This window comes from Gossypium raimondii, chromosome 13 (genome assembly GCF_025698545.1).
Source record: "Gossypium raimondii isolate GPD5lz chromosome 13, ASM2569854v1, whole genome shotgun sequence".
Classification (NCBI taxonomy): domain Eukaryota; kingdom Viridiplantae; phylum Streptophyta; class Magnoliopsida; order Malvales; family Malvaceae; genus Gossypium; species Gossypium raimondii.
This window is the reverse complement of record NC_068577.1, coordinates 43,688,698-43,711,366: the sequence shown is the minus strand read 5'-3', so window position 1 is coordinate 43,711,366 and position 22,669 is coordinate 43,688,698. Positions and strand designations below refer to the sequence as shown.

General features: G+C 37.0%; 1 pseudogene; it reads right to left on the bottom strand.

The window, feature by feature from the left end:
* The window catches only part of LOC105784089 (putative DUF21 domain-containing protein At3g13070, chloroplastic), a 32,712-nt pseudogene extending 10,814 nt beyond the window's left edge, over positions 1 to 21,898 (bottom strand).
* Positions 21,899 to 22,669: the final 771 nt, after the last annotated feature.

Sequence of the window (22,669 nt, the reverse complement as noted above, 5' to 3'; positions counted from 1 at the left end):
TTGATCAACTGCAACATTTTCATTTTGGTTCCCAGTGGTTCACAAATCATGTGTTAGACCCCATTTTTTCACACATCTCCTCTATTGCAGTACAATTCAACATTTTTCTTTCATCCAACTTCATATCTCTGCTTATGATCACTTTCTTGGTGAAAGAATTATAGGTTTGGTATCCTTTCTTAACACTAGAATATCCAACAAATATCCCTGACTACGATCTACTGTCTAGCTTGCTTTTTTTTTTATTCTAGAACATAAACAAAACAAGTGCAACCAAATACTTTTAAATGTGAAACAAAAGGTTTAAAACCATACCAAGCCTCGAATGATGTTTCAACCACTTTAGTATATAGTCTGTTTAGTAGGTAAACAACAGTATTTACTGTTTTTGTTTAGAAATCATTTGGAAATTTACTTACAAATAGTAAACAGCAAGCCATGTTCATCACAGTTCTATTTTTTCTTTCACTTACACCATTCTGTTATGGAGTGTACACATTGCTCCGTTGATGATGGACACCAGTTTTTTCACAAAATTTTTCAAACTTTTCTGAGGTGTATTTTGCCCCATTGTCTGATCCTACCATTTTGAGCTTACAATCACTTTGGTTTTCAATCATGGTTTTAAGCTTAAATAAGATTTCAGCCACTTTGAACTTGATCTTCATGAAGTACACCTAATAGAACCTTGTATTTTCATCTATAAATAACACAAAGTACCTACTTTCATTTAGCAATTTTGTTCTCATAGGTCCTCAAATGCTAGTATGTACTAAGTGTACTTTTTCAGTAGTTCGCCATGCTGTGTTCGCAGGAAATGGAGATCTCACCTATTTTTCAAGTTGGCATAGCTCATATACATCATCATGATCATCCATATTTGATAAATTTTCAACCAAATTATTCTTGGACATTTGAGTTAAGGATTTGTAGTCAACATGTCCCATTCTTTTTTCCACAATTTTGTTTCATCCAGTGAGTTGTATATGCTATTGAAGTTGCTAAGTTCCAATTGACAACAAAAATTTAGTTTGTTATCTTTGTTGATATGAGCTCGCGTCCACTTGGATCAAGAATTAAACATTTTTTGTCCTTGAATACGACAAAATAGTTTTTCTCGAGCAGCTGACCTACACTTAGCAGATTTTGGTCTATGTTAGGAACTAAAAGAACATCTGTGACAAGTTTAGTACCTAATGGAGTTTTGATTGAAACATCTCCCTTTCCAACTGCTTTAATATACTAGTCATTTTCAACTTTTACCTTGGAATTGAACTTTTTGTCAACATTCTTGAAGACGCTCGCATCTGCTGTCATATCACTCACACAACCACTATCTACTAGCCAATTATTTCTTACTCTGCTTAAGGAGAAGTATTAGTGTTTGTCGCATATAGTCTAATGAGGAGTGTTAAACTTTGGCCTACAATGCAACAGCAGAGAAGCATTGAAGCTCAACCAGTAAAGCAGCAACATTTTGTTTATATGTAACTAGCTTTACTTCTTTTGTACTTTGTTTTTAAAGTTAGTAGGATTAGTTGTTGATTTGAATGATGTCCAATTTGATGTAACAGCTGATATGTCAGCTACATTTTGTGTGTAATTTAAGCTTTACTTTAGTCAAGTAATTAGTGAGAGCAATTACACATTGGGTAACACAACCTTGTAACCTATATGTTTTTGACTTAATGATAATTTGAAGTGTGAACAGAATTTTTTCAGTTTTTCTTCTTATTCAAATTTCTTTGCATCCATTTTCTTTGCATCCATTTTCTTTGCTTCAATTTTCATTAGTTTTTTTGTCAAAACACCAACAAATGGTTTTAATTGTTTTAACCGAGTTAGTACTCAATGTATTCATGTCGATGAGGACAAAGTTAAGGCAATCAAGGAGTGGCCAACTCCTAAATCGATAACTGAGGTGAGATCTTTCCATGGTTTAGCTAGTTTTTATAGACGATTTGTGAAAAATTTCTCCACTATTGCTGCTTAACAGAGGTTATAAAAAAATTTGTGGGTTTCAAATAGGGTGAAAATCAAGAAAAGGCTTTTCAAACCCTAAAAGCTAAGTTATGTTCTACTCCTCTTCTTAGATTACCTGATTTCACTAATACTTTTGAACTTGAGTGTGATGCTTCAGGAATTGGCATTGGCACCATTTTAATGCAAGATAAGCAACCAATTGCTTATTTTAGTGAAAAATTGAATGGTGCACAATTAAACTACTCAACTTATGATAAAGAACTTTTGGCATTGGTTTGTGCACTTCAAGTATGGCAACATTACTTGCTGCCTAATGAGTTTGTAATACATACAGACCATGAATCCCTCAAATGGTTAAAGGGACAAGGTAAGTTAAGTAAATGGCATGCCCGATGGGTGGAATTCATTGAAACATTCCCTTATGTGATAAAATATAAAACAGGTAAAGATAATGTAGTTGCGGATGCTTTGTCTAGACGATATGCTTTAATAACTACATTAAATACTAAAGTATTAGGGTTTGAACATATTAAAGAGTTATATAATGATGATGTTGATTTCGGCCATATCTATAATAATTTTGGAAATACTACTTTTGAGAAGTTTTACCTTGTAGATGGGTTTCTTTTTCGTGTAAACAGGTTGTGCATACCAAATTGTTCCATGCGAGACTTATTGATTCATGAGGCTCACAGTGGGGATTTAATGGGACATTTTGGAGTGACCAAAACACTAGAAATCTTGCAAGAACACTTCTATTGGCCACATATGAAGAAGGATGTCGAAAAGGTATCTTCTAAGTGCATCACATGTAAACAAGCAAAATCTAAGGTAATGCCTCACGACCTTTACACTCCTTTGCCGATTCCTACTTCACCATGGGTAGATTTATCCATGGATTTTATTCTAGGTTTGCCACGAACTAAGAAAGGAAGAGATAGTATATTTGTTGTTGACAGGTTTTCCAAGATAGCACATTTTATTCCTTGTCACAAAACAGATGAAGCTACCCATGTGGAAGACTTATTTTTTAAAGAGGTGGTAAGACTTCGTGGCATCCCTAAAACAATTGTTTCAGACAGAGATGTCAAATTCTTTAGCCACTTTTGAAAGGTATTGTGGGGTAAGCTTGGTACGAAATTACTGTATTCAACTACATGTCACCCCCAAACTGATGGCCAAACTGAGGTAGCCAATCGAATTTTAGGAGCCTTATTACGATCTGTTGTGGGAAAGAACATTAAAAATTAGGAAGAATGTTTGCCATTTGTTGAATTTGCATATAATAGATCTATTCATTCTACAACTGGCTATTCACCATTTGAACTTGTTTATGGTTTTAACCCACTAACAGTACTTGACCTTGCGCCATTACCACTAGAACATATTGTTAATTTAGATGGCGAACAGAAAGTTGAGCTGGGGAAATCCTTACACGAGAAGGCTAGGCAACAAATAGCCAAAACAAATGACATCAACACCAACAAGGCAAATAAGGGGCGCAAACGGGTTGTCCTTCAATCCGAAGATTGGGTTTGGGTCCATATGAGGAAACAACGATTTGCTACAAAAAGAAAGACCAAGTTGGACCCAAGACGCGATGGGCCTTTCCAAGTACTCGAGCGAATCAATGATAATGCATACAAAATTGACCTACCCGGTGAGTACAATGTAAGTTCTACTTTCAATGTGGCTGACTTATCTCCATTTGATTTTTCAGATTCGAGGACGAGTCTTTTTGAGGAAGGGGGAATGATACGAGTCACAAAGGCCCAACTCAAGCTCAAGAACGTGATGGGCTCAAATTACCACAAGGCCCAATAACGAGGTCAAAGGCCAGACAAATGCGTACGAAACTAAATGGAACCATTCAAGACTTCATTAGCAAGGCCTTAGATGCGTATATAAAGGAAAAAGAAAATCAAGATTCACTTTCTTGTTTTCAAGAAAATCAAGAAACCGAATCTTGGTCCAATTTTGCTGTTTTGAGCGATTTCAAGAATCAAGAAAATCAAGATTTCAAATCTTGGAAATCTTGGTCCAAGAAACTGAATCTTGCAGCTAAGGCGCATTGGATCTTAGTTATGAGCATCAACGAACCAATTTTGGGAGAGAACGGATTACAAGCCAAGTTCTTGAAGGTACGGCCTAATAAGATGTTCCAAGCCCAACCAAGAAGTTTAAACTAGACTTAGTTGAAAATCAGGCCAAATTGTCAAAGTGGCCCAATTTGTTAAGTTTTAATTCTTTAAATACTTAGTTTTAATTTTAGGCTTTATGAATATAATTCTTTAAATACTTAGTTTTAATTTTAGGCTTTATGAATAAATTTCTATGTAAAAATTCAGTCCAAGAGGCCCATTTAAAAGCATTGGATGACACTCCTCTTGAAATTCAACAATTAGGTTTTTTTTTAGTTTCCTAATAGGGCTAGGAAAGTAGTTAGGAGCCCTATATATATGGCTTGGCCGGCCACCCTTAGACATTACACATTGAAATCAGATTTTTATTGTGTGAAAAATTCTCTTTGAGTTTTCTCCAAGAATTCTTTCTTGAGTTTTCTTTAGAAGTAGTTTTAACAATCTTTTTGATTGTGGGAGCCATCTTCAGCCTTCTTCTTGCTGTTGTTCTACATTGGAGGGGAGATTAGAACCGTTTGAAGGGAGTTGTGAAATCTTTCTTGGTTTCAAGGCTTCTTAGGACTTTATTCATCTTTCTTGTTGTTTGTCCTTCTTTAATTGTTTTTGTTTTTACCGATTTGTGGATTAACTTAATTTAATTATTCTTGTTGCATTTCCATCCATTCCAAGCTTCAAGGATCTATTTTGCAACATTCTTTGGCATCAAGAAACGTTCTTTAATTCATAATTTTCCTCCTTTCTTGCCGTCCAAGTATTCTGCTTCTAATCCAATTCTGTTTGCTAGGTTTTTGAGTTTAATTTGCTGTTTTATGTTCTCCTTGTTAGATTCGGCTTGAGGATTCTTTTTTCTTGAAGTTAATTTCATTTTCGTTGCATCCAAACAACCCTTTTAATAAGTGTTTTGATTATTGTCTGATTCTTTCTTGTTTTGTGGCATTTCTTTATAGATCTATTGCTGCTAAGATTGATTTTCTGTTTTCGTTTCAGATCCAAGTCTCTATCATTTTTCGTAGGATTTTCCAATGACTTGACAATTCGATCGTGGTCCGCGCACACCCCTCTATCACTTTATGTAGATGATTTGTTAGTAACTGGAAGCAAGAGGGAGCTGATTGAAGAGTTTAAAGTATAGATACAAGATGTTTTTGAAATGACTGACTTGAGGGAAATGACTTACTTTCTTAGCATGGAAGTGAATCAATTTGATCATGCCATCTTTATAAGTCAGCAGGCCTTTGCCTTGAAGATCTTAAACAAATTTTTCATGTTAAATTGCAAAATAGTTAGCACACCAGTGGCTCAAGTGTTAGAGTATGCCCAAAGATCAATCATGAAATGGTTGCAATAACATACTTGATTTATCATGTTTATTAATATAAGGCGTTACCATTATTATTTCAGTTTCTTTTCTGTGTATATAAATAAACTGTTTTATAATAATGTCCTGAGAATAATATGATTATTCTTAAAAGTTCCTTAGTTAAGTATTATTGTTGGATAGGACAACGATAATGCATTAAGACTAACGTGTAGTTGATTGATGATAAAGAGTTGTCATTGATATGGAATGTCGAATCATTACATGAATATGTGTGTTAGAGAACAACATATTGGGTGACCCGTTATGAGTATGTTTCTTGGATTATTATGTAATTGTCACGACATTACTCATAATGATTAATATTTATATGATCCTCGGACTTGAGATCATCATAATCCCAACATCGTGAGTTGTATATTTTGATACGATCAAACGTAATCAGAATCGGTTGTTCTATAAAGACGATGTTGGATATACCACAATCTATGTAGAGGGATATGGTTGGTCGATATAGGATAAGTCCCTCCTACATAATGGGAGTAATATCTTAGGCCACTTGATTAAGTAAGACTAGAAATGCATGGCCATGCTCAAATAAGTTGATATTAGATGTCATACTTATTTGTATATCGTAGTCTGCTTAAGAGATCAAGGAACATGGAATGGACAATGCAAGTGTGACTATTCCATGACTTGTGTCCAATCTAGACATAAAGGACTTAAGGATTATTACATAAAAGGTTAATCATAAAAAGGTTATGTCGAATCATGATCTCTTGTGACTTAGGTAGCAATGATGCATTGCTAGATGCCACTCATTGTTCGTAGCATTAGAATCGTTCTAGTGTTACTGCTAACGTTACAAGAACCTACAAGGTCACACCCTATAGTTGAAATGAACGGAATATACCATAGTTGGTATTGTTTTTGGGGTCGCTTCGATTAAATTAATTATAGAATTAATTTAATTCGGTAATCAAATTTCCAACACATTATGTACAAGGTTGTTGTACGTATAGTGAGGACATGAATTTGGTTAGCATAAGAATTCAAATAAATATATGGTTTACCGAACTTATATTATAATTAATGTAATTATAATTTTCGGTTTAAAATATTATCATATTTATTTAATTCTTAAAAACCCTAAAAAACCCTAAAAAACAAAAGGATATAAATAATCACGTTTTTCTTTGTTTGAGTCTAGCAGCCGCATAAGAAAAATAACTCTCAAAATTGTTTTGGGGATTCCTTCCGTTCGTAGTCAACTGGGTGGATTACGTAGAGACCGGGATCACGATAGATTGCGGTTTTGGTTCGACAGCAGATCAGACTACTTGTTGTTGAGGTGTTGCTGTCTACTCTGAATAAACATTAGGTAAATTCGTAACCTTGATCACCCCGATTCGTTCCTCACACATGGATCCATGGTTAGGGTCACCGATTTTAATTTTTCCGCTGCGCCGTAGGGGTGCCGGCGATCCAACAGTGGTGTTAGAGCCATTTGTGTGATACGGACTCGGGTTTAAATACTTGGGTGATGCAATTATATGAGATGCATGCTTTAATTTTAGTAAATTTCGACTGTTTAAATCGTTTAATAGTAACCTGATAATCGTTCCTTTTGACAATGGATTAAATGTTAATCATGATGTTATGGCCTATTTGGTTTTATGTTATTACAGTTAAGTGTTAACAGATCTATAATGGTGCGACGGTGGTGTTGACAGTTTCCAGTAAAAGTTAACTGGTTAGTGGAACAAGGGTTGTTCCGGCATGAAACCTCACGGATTAAAATCCCGAAAACACGATTATGTTGGTAAAAGTTATCAAATCGTGAGGTTTTACTTGAATGGGGTATGCGGTTCGTACCGTGGGGGCTCCGGCCCTGCACCCCTGCTCCATACCGCGGGGGCTCCGCCCCCGCACCCCTGGCTTCTGTCGTATTTTTGGGGATGGGGATCTGAGGACAGTTTCGGTCGCTCCCTTCACCGCCCCAGCCCCCATCCTCTTAAAGTATTTTTTTTTAATATATAACAAATAAAACTTGGTGGCCCATAAAGTTGAAAGGATATGTTTTAATAAACCTTAACAAAAGTGTTTATTTGTGTATGCTATTTTTGACATGCACGGTGTTTGAAATGCTTAGTTATAGCCCAACAACCCATTTGATAAAAAGGTTGTAATTTTATAAATACGGCCTGCGTGTCGTGCCTTGCTACTATTCTCTTGTATTTCTCTTCTCATCTTACTCCCTCGTATGTAAAACGAGTTTCTACATATTGTAATTTGCAAGAGTTGCTGTGGGCTAGCCGAGATGGAAGATGGGCCAACCAGTGTGGACTGATAGCTTGAATACCGGCTTACACCTTTAGATTTCCTTTTGGTTCTCCCATTGGCTTGGGTTGCGCCACCTTAGTTTATGGGCTATAACTATTACATTTATTTATTGCTTTATTCATGTATGAGATGCTATGGATGTCTAAAGCATGCCAAATTTTAAACATGTTAAAATTTGATAATAATAAACCACATGAATTGATGAGATCAATTAAATGGCTAAATGGACTATAGTAAACCATAATTGGTGAGATGAAACGATCTTAATAAAATCCCTCTATTAAAATATTAAGTCAACATAGCCTTCCAATTTTGCCCTCGTTAAGGCCTCGATCAATACTGTGTAGGTTCTGCTAAAGCGAAGTACTAGTATTTATCTTGGTTAAACGCGAAGAATAAACAAGTGATATTCGCAGGTTAAAATTGGTTAATGACTTGACTAGGTTATTCTAATAGGATTAGAAACCTAGAGGCAAGTAATTTGGATAAATCATAAGATGATTAGAACAAGAGTTGTTCACCAAACTTTAGGAGTTACATATGATGTAATTAGCAAGTGTTGCTTACCTAGATAACCATAATCTTGAGAGTAAAGCCAAAGCTGACTTAAGAGGAGGTGAAATATGGATCCTTAACCCACTTGAAATGCTTTTCGAGAAAGCCTTTCAAAACTAACGTGTCGTGGTATTAGTTTTGTAGTAAAATAGTGGGAACATCATTTAATTAAGTCCTTTTAATGATTAACATAAATTTGATAAATTTTCACACGCATAATTTCATTGTTGTAGATATATTATGGTCGCAAACACAAATACACTATCATTGTGATCGGTCCTTGAGAAGGACAAGTTGAATGGATTAAATTTTCTTGATCGGTTCAGTAACTTGAGGATTGTCCTCAAACAAGAACGGAAATTATATGTCATTGAACAACCAGTTCCTAACGAGCCACCCACTAATGCCTCGAGGGTTGATAGAGACGCTACGGAAGCATCTCGATGACATGGTAGACGTTGGATGTCTTATGCTTGCCACTATGAATCTCGAGCTTGAAGCAACATGAGGACATGGTTGCTTATGAAATGATTGAGCACTGAAAGAACTTTATCGAGGGCAAGCACGGCAAGAGAGGTTCGATATCTCTAAGGCCCTATTCCAATGTAAGCTAGTGAAGGAAGCCCAGTGGGACCTCATGTCCTTAAGATGATTGGCTATCTTGAAAGCTTTGTCTAAGCTTGGTTTCCATTGAGCCAAGAGTTGGCCACTAATGTTATTCTGCAATCGTTGCGGATAGCTACTGATCGGTTTGTCCTCAATTTCAATATGAATAAAATTGATAAGACTACGCCACGCTTGCTCGGTATGTTCTGACTCTGAAGGCAACATGAAAAAGGTTGGACCCAAGCCTATCTTGATGGTCCGTAATAATAAGGGCAAGGAAAGGCCAAAGTTCGGACAAAGCCCAAGGGCAAAGGTAGGCCCAAGCACGGAAAAGTTCTGGTGCATTGAAACCTAAAGGAGGGTGGCTAAGGAAGGAAATTGTTTTCATTGTGGTGTGATTGGACATTGGGCGAAAGCGCCTATCTATCTTGAGGAAGTCAAGAAGGCCAAAATAAGCGGAACGTCTGCTTGGTATTTATGTTATTGATATTAATTTATCAACTACTACTTCATGGGTATTAGATCTTGGTTGTGGTTCTCACATTTGTACTTCATCTGAGGGACCGCAAAGGAGTAGGACTTTGGCTAGAGGAGATGTGGACCTCGAGTTGGAAATGGAGCAAAAGTTCTTTGCATTAGTCGTGGGAACATATAATTTATCTTTGCCTAGTGGACTTGGTTTATGTTTAGAGGATTGTTATTATGTGCCCAGTTTGACTAAAAACATTATTTCAATTTCTTGTTTAGACAAAGTTGGTTTTGAGATAATTATTAAGAATAATTGTTGTTCTTTTATCTCAATAATGTTTTCTATGGTTCGCATGAATTGAATAATGGCCTCTATGTTTTAGATCAAATGAATCCCATCTACAACATAAATACTAAAAGATCAAAAATAAATGACTCAAATCAAACTTATCTATGGCATTGTCGTTTGGGCCACATAAGTGAGGAACGCATATCCAAGCTCCATAAAGATGGTTTCTTGGATTCGTTTATTTTTGAACAATTTGAAGTATGTGAATCTTGCTTATTGGGAAAAATGACTAAGTCTCCTTTTACTGGTAAAAGTGAACGAGCTAGTGATTTATTGGGCCTAATACATTACGATGTATGTGGGCCAATAAATATCTGAGCTAGAGGAGGATTTCATTACTTCATCACTTTTACTGATGATTTCAGTAGATATGGGTATGTCTATCTCATGCGCCATAAGTCTGAATCCCTTGAAAAGTTCAAGGAATTCAAAAATGAAGTACAAAATCAACTAGGAAAAACTATCAAGACACTTCGATCTGATCGAGGTGGGGAGTATATGAGCTTAGAGTTTGATAATGTGGGATTGTCTCACAACTTACTCCTCCTGGTACTCCTCAATGGAATGGAGTTTCTGAAAGAAGAAATCGAATTTTGTTAGACATGGTTCGATCCATGATGAGTCATGCTGATCTTCCGACTTCCTTTTGGGGACATGCACTTGAGACAGCTACTTTCACACTAAATCGTGTTCCATCTAAATCGGTTCAAAAGACACTATATGAGATATGGACTGGGAAACGTCCCAGTATGTCTTTTATGAAAATTTGGGGTTGCGAAGCTTATGTTAAACGTCAGACGTCTACTAAGCTTAAACCCAAATCTGAAAAATGTATTTTTATGGGGTATCCAAAAGAAACCAAAGGATATTATTTCTTTAATCCCACTGAGAACAAAGTACTTGTTGCTCGGACTGGTGTCTTCCTAGAGAGAGAATTTGTTTCTAGAAAAGGAAGTGGGAAAAAGATTGAACTTGATGAAGTTCGAGAATCGCAAAATACCACTGAACCAAAGATAGAACAACAGCAAGTTCCACAAGGGGTTGAGGAACAAGTAATTGCTGTAGAAACACAACCACTGCGTAGATCTTTAAGGAACGCATGGCACACGAGAGATATGGATTTCTCATTACAACGCATGGTGACGTTCTCTTGATAGATCAAGATGAGCCTAGGACTTATCAAGAAGCGGTGACGAGCCCAGACTCTGAGAAATGGCTTGAAGCCATGAGATCTAAGATGGATTCCATGTATGAAAACCAAGTATGGACTTTGGTTGACCCACCCGAAGGGGTTAAGCCCATAGGGTGCAAGTGGGTTTTCAAAAGAAAACCGACATGGATGGTAATGTACAAACATACAAGGGAGATTAGTCGCTAAAGGTTTTGCCAAGTTCATGGTGTTGACTATGATGAAACCTTTTCTCCTGTAGCTATGTTTAAATCCATCGAGATCTTGCTAGCTATAGTGCATTTCATGACTATGAAATCTGGCGGATGGACGTCAAAATGCCTTTCCTTAACGGAAACTTGAAGAGGATGTGTACATGACACAACTGAAGGTTTTGTCAATCCAAAGGATCTTGGAAAGATATGTAAGCTACAAAGATCCATTTATGGATTAAAGCAAGCTTCTCAAGTTGGAATCTTCGTTTTAATGATGCAATCAAAGAGTTTGGTTTTATCAAAAATGAAGATGAGCCATGTGTTTACAAGAAAGTTAGTGGGAGCACTATAACATTCTTGGTACTGTATGTGGATGACATACTTATCATAGGAAATGACATACCTACCTTGCAGTCTATTAAGACTTGGTTAGGAAGCTGTTTTTCTATGAAGGACTTAGGCGAAGCAACTTACATATTAGGAGTAAAGATCTATAGAGATAGATCAAGACGACTACTAGGTCTAAGCCAAAGTACATACATAGACAAAGTACTGAAAAGGTTCAGTATGGAAGAATCTAAGAGAGGATTCCTACCTATGAGACATGGTATTTCACTCTCGAAGGAAATGTGTCCTTCAACTCTACAGGAGAGAGAACGAATGAGTAAAATTCCATATGCTTCCGCTATTGGATCTTTCATGTATGCCATGTTATGTACCCGTCCAGATGTCTCATATGCCTTAAGCATGACGAGCAGATACCAAGTAGATCCCGGTGAAGGTCACTGGACCACAGTCAAGAATATCCTTAAGTACTTGAGAAGAACTAAGGATGTTTTCCTACTATATGGAGGTGAGGAAGAATTAAGTGTAAAAGGTTACACTGATGCTAGCTTCCAAACCGATAAGGACGATACTCGATCACAATCAGGTTTTGTGTTTTGCCTTAATGGTGGTCTTTGTGAGTGGAAGAGTTCAAAGCAAAGTACAAGATGCCGATTCTACAATAGAGGCCGAGTATATTGCAGCCAGTGAGGCAGCAAAAGAAGCGGTTTGGATCAAAAAGTTCATTACTGAACTAGGAGTTGTGCCTAGCATATCAGATGCTATAGAACTCCGATGTGATAACAATGGAGCCATTGCACAAGCTAAAGAACCTAGATCTCACCAGCGATCCAAACATATACTTAGGCGCTACCATCTTATTCGAGAGATTATCGATCGAGGGGATGTAGAGATATGCAGAGTACCTACAGATGATAACATTGCTGATCCATTGACCAAGCCTCTGACACAGCAGAAGCATGATCGTCACACTAAGTCACTTGGTATTAGATATATAAGTGATTGGTCTTAGTGCTAGTGGGAGATTGTTAGAGTATGCCCAAAGATCAATCATGAGATGGTTGTAATAACATACTTGATTTATCATGTTTATTAATATAAGGCGTTACCATTATTATTTCAGGTTTCTTTTACGTGTATATAAATAAATTGTTTTATAATAATGTCACGAGAATAATATGATTATTCTTAAAAGTTCCTTAGTCAAGTATTATTGTTGGATAGGACAACGATAATGCATTAAGACTAACGTGTAGTTGATTGATGATAAAGAGTTGTCATTGATATGGAATGTCGAATCATTACATGAATATGTGTGTTAGAGAACAACATATTGGGTGACCCGTTATGAGTATGTTTCTTGGATTATTATGTAATTGTCACGACATTACTCATAATGATTAATATTTATATGATCCTCGGACTTGAGATCATCATAATCCCAACATCGTGAGTTGTATATTTTGATACGATCAAGCGTGCAATCGTGGCGGTTGTTCTACAAAGACGATGTTGGATATACCACAATCTATGTAGAGGATATGGTTGGTCGATATAGGATAAGTCCTCCTACATAATGGGAGTAATATCTTAGGCCACTTGATTAAGTAAGACTAGAAATGCATGGTCATGCTCAAATAAGTTGATATTAGATGTCATACTTATTTGTATATCGTAATCTGCTTAAGAGATCAAGGAACATGGAATGGACAATGCAAGTGTGACTATTCCATGACTTGTGTCCAATCCGAGATAAAGGACTTAAGGATTATTGCATAAAGGTTAATCATAAAAGGTTATGTCGAATCATGATCTCTTGTGACTTAGGTAGCAATGATGCATTGCTAGATGCCACTCATTGTTCGTAGCATTAGAATCGTTCTAGTGTTACTGCTAACGTTACAAGAACCTCTGGTCACACCCTATAGTTGAAATGAACGGAATATACCATAGTTGGTATTGTTTTTGGGTCGCTTCAATTAAATTAATTATAGAATTAATTTAATTCGGTAATCAAATTTCCAACACATTATGTACAAGGTTGTTGTACGTATAGTGAGGACATGAATTTGGTTAGCATAAGAAGTCAAATAAATATATGGTTTACCGAACTTATATTATAATTAATGTAATTATAATTTTCGGTTTAAAATATTATCATATTTATTTAATTCTTAAAAACCCTAAAAAACCCTAAAAAACAAAAGGATATAAATAATCACGTTTTTCTTTGTTTGAGTCTAGCAGCCGCATAAGAAAAATAACTCTCAAAATTGTTTTGGGGATTTCTTCCATTCGTAGTCAACTGGGTGGATTACGTAGAGACCGGGATCACGATAGATTGCGGTTTTGGTTCGACAGCAGATCAGACTACTTGTTGTTGAGGTGTTGATGTCTACTCTGAATAAGCATTAGGTAAATTCGTAACCTTGATCACCTCGATTCGTTCCTCACACATGGATCCATAGTTAGGGTCGCCAATTTTAATTTTTCCGCTGCGCCGTAGGGGTGCCGGCGATCCAACATCAAGGTGAAAAACTAACCAATAATAGCAACCATGAAAGAGTTGATAAGAAAGAGTATAGAAGCCTTGTAGGTTGTTTGCTTTACTTGACAGCTACAAGACCTGATATCAGGTTTGCTGTTAGTCTTCTTTCTAGATTCATGCATTGATGCGATGTTGTTCATTTCAAGGCAGCCAAAAGATTTTTTACATTTGTGAAAGGGACTTTGGATTATGGAATGAAATTTGAGAAGGCAAAAGAACTCATACTGTTAGGGTATTCTGATAATGATTGGGCAAGATCCATTGAGGACATGAAGAGCACATCTAGTTATTTCTTCACTCTTGGCTCAGGGGTCTTTTGTTGGATTTCAAAGAAACAACAAATTGTAACTCAATCAACATCAGAAGCAGAGTACATTGCAGCTGCTGTAGCTATTAATCAAGCCATTTGGCTTAGGAAACTTTTATGTGATTTGAATGAAGATCAAGTTGAAGCTACTGAGATTAGAGTTGACAATCAGTCAGCTGTTGCAATAGCAAAAAAATCCAGTATTTCATGGCAAAACCAAACATTTTAAGATTAAATTTCATTTTGTTAGAGAGGTTGAGCAATCAAAGGACGTTAATCTAATCCATTGCAGCTCAGAAAGCCAACTTGTTGGTATTCTGACTAAGTCTCTCGGTGCTACAAGATTTGAGAACTTAAGGAGAAGTATTGGTGTTTGTTGCATATAGTCCAAGGAGATATGCTTAACTTTGGCCTGCAATGCAACATCAGAGAAGCATTGAAGCTCAACCAGCACAGTAGCAACATTTTGTTTATATGTAACTAGCTTAAGTTTTTTTGTAATTTGTTTTTAAAGTTAGTAGGATTAGTTGCTGATTTAAATGATGTCCAATTTGATATAATAATTGACATGTCAACTACATTTTGTGTGTAATTTAAGTTTTACTTTAGTCAAGTAATCAGTGGGAGCAGTTACACATTAGGTAACAGCCTTGAAACCTATATATTTTTGACTTAATGAAAATTTGAAGTCTGATCAGAATTTTTTCAATTTTTTTTCTTGTTCAAATTTCTTTGCATCCGTTTTCTTTGCTTCAATTCTTCTTAGTTTTCTGTCAAAACACCAACATTTTTTTACTAACTTAGCATAAGTTCATGATATGAGATAGAAACGAAGATTTTCAGGCATGCCAAACATAAACATGAAAATAAATCAAAGAACAGGATAATGAAACATGCAGTCATTACTCCAGTTGCAGCACAACACCAGCTTTTCCAAATATTTCAGTTGCAGCATCTGTGACTAAAGTGGTTGCTCCAATATTGGACGTGCTGAGTGCATAAATACAATCTACAATAAGAAATTCTTTGAAGCTTAAGCTAAAAAGAAATGGAAGAGGAAAATATCAAGGTGATTGCAAGGAAAGATGTTGGTGTTAGAACAAAATGCAAGCAAGTTCAGCTACTGACTTGAGCAACAAGGCTCGATGCTTGGAAAGAAACAATAGAATTCAAGATAGGAAAAAAAATTGAAAACAAAGAAAAATGGAGAGTATGTAGAAGAAAAACTAATTGAATTCATTCAAAAATGAATAATAACATAATGTCAATACATAAACCAAGAACTTAGCTTGTCAAAATCAGTATGTGGTCACCTAATCAATACCTACTACCACTAATACATTGAAACTTGGAAAACCAAGCTTGTACACATAAACAAAGCTGAGTTAAAAACTCAATCACTATCAAATTACATCAAGCATTAACCTAACATGGTTCAAAATGAACTGAAACACATTACAACAACTAAGGTTACAAAATAAACAAATGAAATCAGCTGTATTGACTTCAATTGTATCTGCTTGGCTCGGCCTGCCTAATTTCTTCCTTGGCTGCTCATTGTGCCACATGCTTGCCAACTTCAACACTCCTCCTTGGCTAGCATGTTGCAAACTCCTAGTCTCTTCCTCAAGTGCTAGAACTTTTTCACACTAAAGGGCTTCGTCAAAATATCAGCAAGTTGATCCTCTAAATTGCAATAAACCAGTTTCACTTCCTGTGCCTGCTCCATTTTTCTGACAACATGGAGTTTGTTGTTGAAATGCTTTGTTCTTCCATGGAACACTGGATTCTTTACAATTGCAACTGCAGACTGGTTGTCACAAAAGATCTTTGTTGCTTCCTTTTGGTGCACATTCAAATCAGCCATTATTTTCCTTAGCCAAATGGCTTGGTTGACAGCACTTGCAGCTACTACATATTCAGCTTCAACAGTAGCTTGAGCAACTACTGTTTGCTTCTTCGACCTCCAGCAAAACATGGCCGAACCAAGATTGAAAGCATATCCTCAGGTTCTTTTCATGTCATCCATCGAACCAGCCCAGTCACTATTAGTATAGCCAACCAACTTCAGGTTTTTAGCTTTGCCATACAACATTCCATGGCTCAGTGTACCCTTAATATACCTGAGCACCCTTTTTGCAGCTTGAAAATACTTCTCATTGCAACAATGCATGAACCTTGAGAGCAAACTTACTGAAAATATGATATATGGCCTAGTGGCAGTCAAATATAGCAAACAACCAACTAGACTCCTGTAAACACTTTCACCAATCTGCTCAAAATCCCCTTGGCTCGATAGTTTTTCTCCTATGGTAATAGGTGTCCTTATTACTTTGCTATTTTGCATTGAGAATTTAGCCAGTATTTTGGAGGCAAAGGCTTTTTGAATTAGCAATATTCCACTCTGCATTTTTGTCACCTCTATGCCAAGGAAATACGTCATTAATCCTAGATTAGACATCTCAAAATTTTTTTGCATTTTGGCTTTGAAATCATTCAATATTGCTTGGTCCTCCTGTCACCAACAGGTCATCAACATACAGGGATACAATGAGCTGAGTTTGCACCCCTTCCTTCTTAACATACAATGTTGGCTAGCTCATGCTTCTCTCAAATCCCAAACTGACCAGGTAGCTATCGATCCTGCTATACCAGGTCCTTAGGGCATGTTTCAAGCCATACAAGGCTTTCTTCAATTTGTAAACCATGTCTTCCTTACCAGCCACTTTGAAACCCTAAATTTGTTCAACAAAGATCTTCTCTTCAAGAAATCCATTGAGGAAGGCTGACTTCACATCGAGTTGGTGAATTTTCCACTGCATTTGTGCTGCTAAGGCAACTAATAGCCTGATGGTGTCAAGCCTGGCCACTGGTGCAAAGGTTTCCAGATAGTATATGTCATACTTTTGGCTAAACCCCTTAACAACTAGCCTAGCTTTAAGTTTGTTCAAGCTCCCATTAGCATTATGCTTAGCTCGATAGACCTATTTCACCCCGATGATCTTCTTGTTGGCTGGTCTTTCAACTAGATTCCTGGTCTGGTTTTTCTTAATCATGTTGATTTCATCTACCATGGCTTGTTTCCAGCCTTGCTGAGCTTCAGCCTCTTCAAAGCAACTTGGTTCTACTATAGCTATTTGAGCTCTTTCATAAATCTCAACCAATAGTCTAGTGCCCCTGACGGGTACATCATCAAAGTCCATTTCAGGACCATTTTGATCAGATTCAGTCTGATCTGCTATAAGGTCTTCACAAACTGCCTTTGGTTCATTTTTCTCCCAGTTCCAACTGGAGTTCTCATCGAATACCACATCTTTACTCACAATCACCTTGTTTGTTGAAGGGTCTAAAATCCTGTACCCCTTTTTGATTGTGCTGTAGCCTACCAGAATGCCAAGTTGAGCTTTCTTGGCTAGCTTGTCCCTTTTCACTACTGGAACATGAGTATAGCATATGCTGCCAAAAATTTTCATATGTACCAGTGAAGGTTTGAATCCAAATCAGGCCTCAAATGGAGTTTTGTGAGCCAATGCCTTAGTTGGGAGCCTGTTTTGGATGTACGCAGCAGTGTTAACTGCCTCAGCCCACAAGGTTTTGGGCAAATTCTTCTCAAACAGTAGACACCTGGCCATATCCATCAAGCTCCTGTTCTTTCTTTCACTTACACCATTCTGTTGAGGTGCGTAAGTGTTAGTAAATTGATGTTTAATGCCTACTTCATCACAAAAAGCTTGAAACTAAGCTGAGATTTACTCATTCCCATTATCAGACCTTAGAGTCTTGAGCTTGCAGCTTGTTTTAGTCTCTGCAGCGGCCTTGAATTTCTAGAACACTGAGGCCACCTCTGATTTCTGTTTCAAGAAATAAATCTAGCAAAATCTCAAGTGATCATCAATGAACAGAATGAAATACCTACTGCCATTTAGTGACTGAGTCTTCATGGGGCCACACACATCAGTGTGCACAAACTGTAGTCTTTCAGAGGCTCTCCAAGCTTGGTTTGAAGGAAATGGTAGCTTGGCTTGCTTTCCTAGCTGGCATACTTCACAAACTTCCTACTTTTCTACAGAATTTTTCAAGTTCTCAGCTAGATCTTTTTTGGTTAGTTGGTCCATAGCCTTGTAGTTGGCATGACCAAGCCTTTGGTGCCAAAGCTTGGATTCATCAGATAAGGCTGTATAGACTGAATCTAAGGGTTTGTTCCAGTCAATAACAAAGTTTTTATTTGTCATGACTACTGTCATAAGCTTGGATCCAATTGGATCATTAATTTGGCATTCATTGCCCTTGAACTCCACAGTATAGCCCTTCTCAAGCAACTGAGTTATGCTAAGCAAGTTTCTATCAATTTCAGGAACCAGCAAAACATTTGAGACAAGCTTATTACCTGTGGGAGTGCATATCATCACATCTCCCTTGCCTTTTGCCTTGATGAAATGACCATTTCCTACCTTCACCTTTGTTTTGAAGTTTCTGTCAAGTGATTTGAAGATTGAAGCATTTGGTGTCATGTGATTTGTACAGCCACTGTCTAAAAGCCATCCCTTTGTGACCTTCTCCTTAGCAGCTGAACATGAAACTTCAAAAACTTGCTCCTCATGGTCACTACCCTCTTCTGCTACTTGAACTTCAGCTTTTGGCTGTTGTGATTGATTCTGCCTTGGTCTGCCCTTGCTTTTACAAACCTTTTCAACATGACCCATCCTTTTGAAGTATTGGCACTGCACATCTGGTCTGAACCAGCAATTTGCCTCTGGATGACCAGGCCTTTTACAATGCCTACAAGGTTGGTCCCTTCTTCTTACAGCATCAAGCTTAGGCTTGTCTCTCCAAGTCTTTTTATCTTTGTAGGTAGAGGTGCTCGAGGCATGGTTTTTGCTTGTAAGGCACCTTCTTGTTGCTCCTCTAGTCTTCTTGCTCTCATTTGCTCTTGTGCATAAAAAACATTGATCAACTCTATCAATGAGATGCTGGTCAGGTCCCTTGAGTCTTCAAGGGATGAAATTTTTGCCTCATACCTCTCAGGCAAGGTTGAGATTACCTTCTCCACTATTCTTGCTTCACTGAACTGCTCTCCAAGGAGCCTTATGCTGTTCACCACAGCCATAATCCTATCTGAATACTGCTTGAGAATTTCTTCCTCCTTCATCTTCAAATTCTCAAAATATCTTCTCGAATTCAATAGTTGTTGCTGCCTTGTCCTTTCAGTCCAATAGAACTCCTCCTTCAATCTGTCTCAGGCCTGTTTTAGTGTCTCATAGTCCATGATCCTTGTAAAGATCACATCTGACACAAAGTTTTGGATGTATGACATGACCTTGTGCATTTTGGTCCTTTCATCAGCATGCTGCCTGATTTGAGCCACAATTGGATTAGCTCTAAGTGGCTCTAGTTCAACATCTGAGTTGACCACTTCCCATAGGTCAAATGCCTGCAGGTAGGTCTTCATTTTGACCACCCATATGTCATAGTCCTCTCCATTGAAGACTAGTGGTGCAGCAGGTGAGAAGCTTGATGAAGCCATTGATTTTGAAGTTAAATTGTAACAGGTCCACTGAGATTACAGCTCTAGATACCAATTGTTGGTGTTAGAACAAAATGCAAGTAAGTTCAGCTACTGGCTTGAGCAACAAGGCTCGATGCTTGCAGAAGAAACAACAGAATTCAAGATAGGAAAACAAAGTGAAAACAAAGAAAAATGGAGAGTATGTAGAAGAAAAACTAATTGAGTTCGTTCAAAAATGAATAACATAATGTCAATACATAAACCAAGCACTTAGCTTGTCAAAATCAGTATGTGGTCACCTAATCAATACCTACTACCACTAATACATTGAAACTTGGAAAACCAAGCTTGTACACATAAACAAAGCTGAGTTAACACTATCAAATTACATCAAGCATTAACCTAACATGGTTCAAAATGAACTGAAACACATTACAACAACTAAGGTTACAAAAAGAACAAATGAAATCAGCTGCATTGCCTTCAACTGTGTCTGCTTGGCTCGGCCTACCTAATTTCTTCCTTGGCTGCTCATTGTGCCACATGCTTGCCAACTTCAACAAAAGAGGAGTACGTGGTGCCTATAAGAATGGTAGTGAGAAACCGAGTTACATCACTATGAAGCATTTGAACACACCGTCTTCGGACTCTTTTTCCGCCAGCTCATGTATCTGAGACAAATTAACATCAAATTATCAATGGATGATAGAATTTTTAAAGGTTCGATGACCTGACAAACTAGAAACAACCAGTATACAAAGAAGAAAACTTGCATCCGATATTTTCTACTTCAGCCATCTCTAACTAAAAAATTAAATTGCAATCTATTTTTCAAAATATTTATCTGATGCCCTTATGTTGTTCCTATGGATTATAAAAAAAAGTTGCTTGTCTTTATTCTCTCTCCGTCTCTCCTTTCTTCTCCCTTTACACTCTGAATGTTTTCCTTTATTCTATCTTGAAGAGATGAATATCACTAAAAAAGCTCAATTCACCATAATAATACGATATGGAATTTATATGGAAAGTTGACATAGCAAAACAAAAATTGATTTATATCAACTTGAGCCAAATTCAACAATTCACCAAAGAAAATCACACAACAATGAAATATTCAAAAGATAGGAGTAAAATTGACTGAAGCATCTAGATTCTTTCCAACTTGCAACAATCTGAAACCGCATTACTCACCAGAAATATGCATTCAATGAGTATAAAGCTATTAAATACAGGGTCAAAGAAATAAATACCTTCCAAGGCCATAATGTAGTTATAGCAGTCTCAGCCATTGAGAACAAGGCAGACAGACCTAAAAGCAGTGTCAAAACCACACCTTGCTCCTTGAATACTTTAAGAATCATAGATGCCTTAGGCCAAGCATTTCTCAACAGCAACATGGACTTCCCAGTCACCACATAACCAGCATTAACCACTTCTTCTACAGCAAACACCCTTTTGCATCCAAGGATTAAAATACCACAAACCATTGCCCCCAAAATTCCCTTTCTCAGTCAACTCAACTTCTGTTCATTTTCTTCATTTGACAACCCCAAACGTGTTTGATCTCCAGAAGAACCAGTTTTTGGCAATCCAAAGGATTTGAAAACATGGGGATTGGGAAAGCTGGAGAATTGAGGAGTTGGGCAATGCTTTATTTTGGATAAAAACTTTGATGGGAACTTCAAATTTCGATTAAAAAAGTTGAAAGGTGAGGACTTCGTTGAAGAAATAAGTGGGTTGGCTCAGAAAGGAGGATTCAAGTGCCATTTCCATCAATAAGAATAAGATAATATTCTAAACCAAAAAAGGATCAAAACTTGTTTAAACAAAGAATGGAAGTAGAAAGAAAAGAAAGGGACTCTCAGGTTCTATTGGGATGAAGAGGATTCCCATGGAAGGGTGCCCCTTCATCACTCTAAGAGGGGGTCTTTCGGAGAAGGCTTGTTTTTGGTGAAAGGGAAGATTTTGCTTGCAGCTAGTGCAGGAGTGAATGAAGCAAAAACAACAAAACTTGCCCCCCCCCCCCCCCAAAAAAAAAAAAAAATCCCCATTGATTTTACAATTACAACTCTCTCCCTATACTAACTGAAGTTTAGTTACCGCTTTCTATCTACTTCAGAAAATATGTGGTAGAAAACAATACATGGCTTGAATTTGGCAATAACCAGAACTCCAATCCAACTAAATTAAACCATGAATAGAATATGAAAATGACATGGATTTTAATATGAACAACTGAGAATATAGAACAGTTGTACTAATGGATAATGGTGAGTCAAAGAAGCAAGTGCCAAGTAACCAAAACTATGCATAATGTTGTTTTCAACATACTTCAAGAGTAAGCCAAGTTGGCAACTTGATATGTTCTTCCTCAAGCATTTTGGACTGTTTTTAAATTTTGGATAGCTCAAACATCGGCAGCAAGACATCAATTTTGGATGCCTTGTAAACAGTCCAGTGCACTAGGAAGAAGAAAGTTTGTCAAAGGAAAGCATCCTAAAGATTCATTTCCAAATTGGAATTTGGTTATTCACCATCTGTGAGATCGTTGCTAAACATCCATCATAATTGGTGAATTCCTAGGTTCAAATTATGTTGCAGCATGTAAAGGATATTGTAAGGTTCCAACTTAGGGGGAAACTGATTAATAGGATAGGATTGATACTGTTAATTTTCAACTTTGTAGGGACTGGGATCGTATAGAGTAATGTTTGGGGTAGTTATTCCTCTGTTCATTTGTTTTGGTTGTTTTTTTATGTACTTTGTAGCTGAATTATGCTTCTTTTTAGATAATAAAATTCATCATTTGTCCAAACA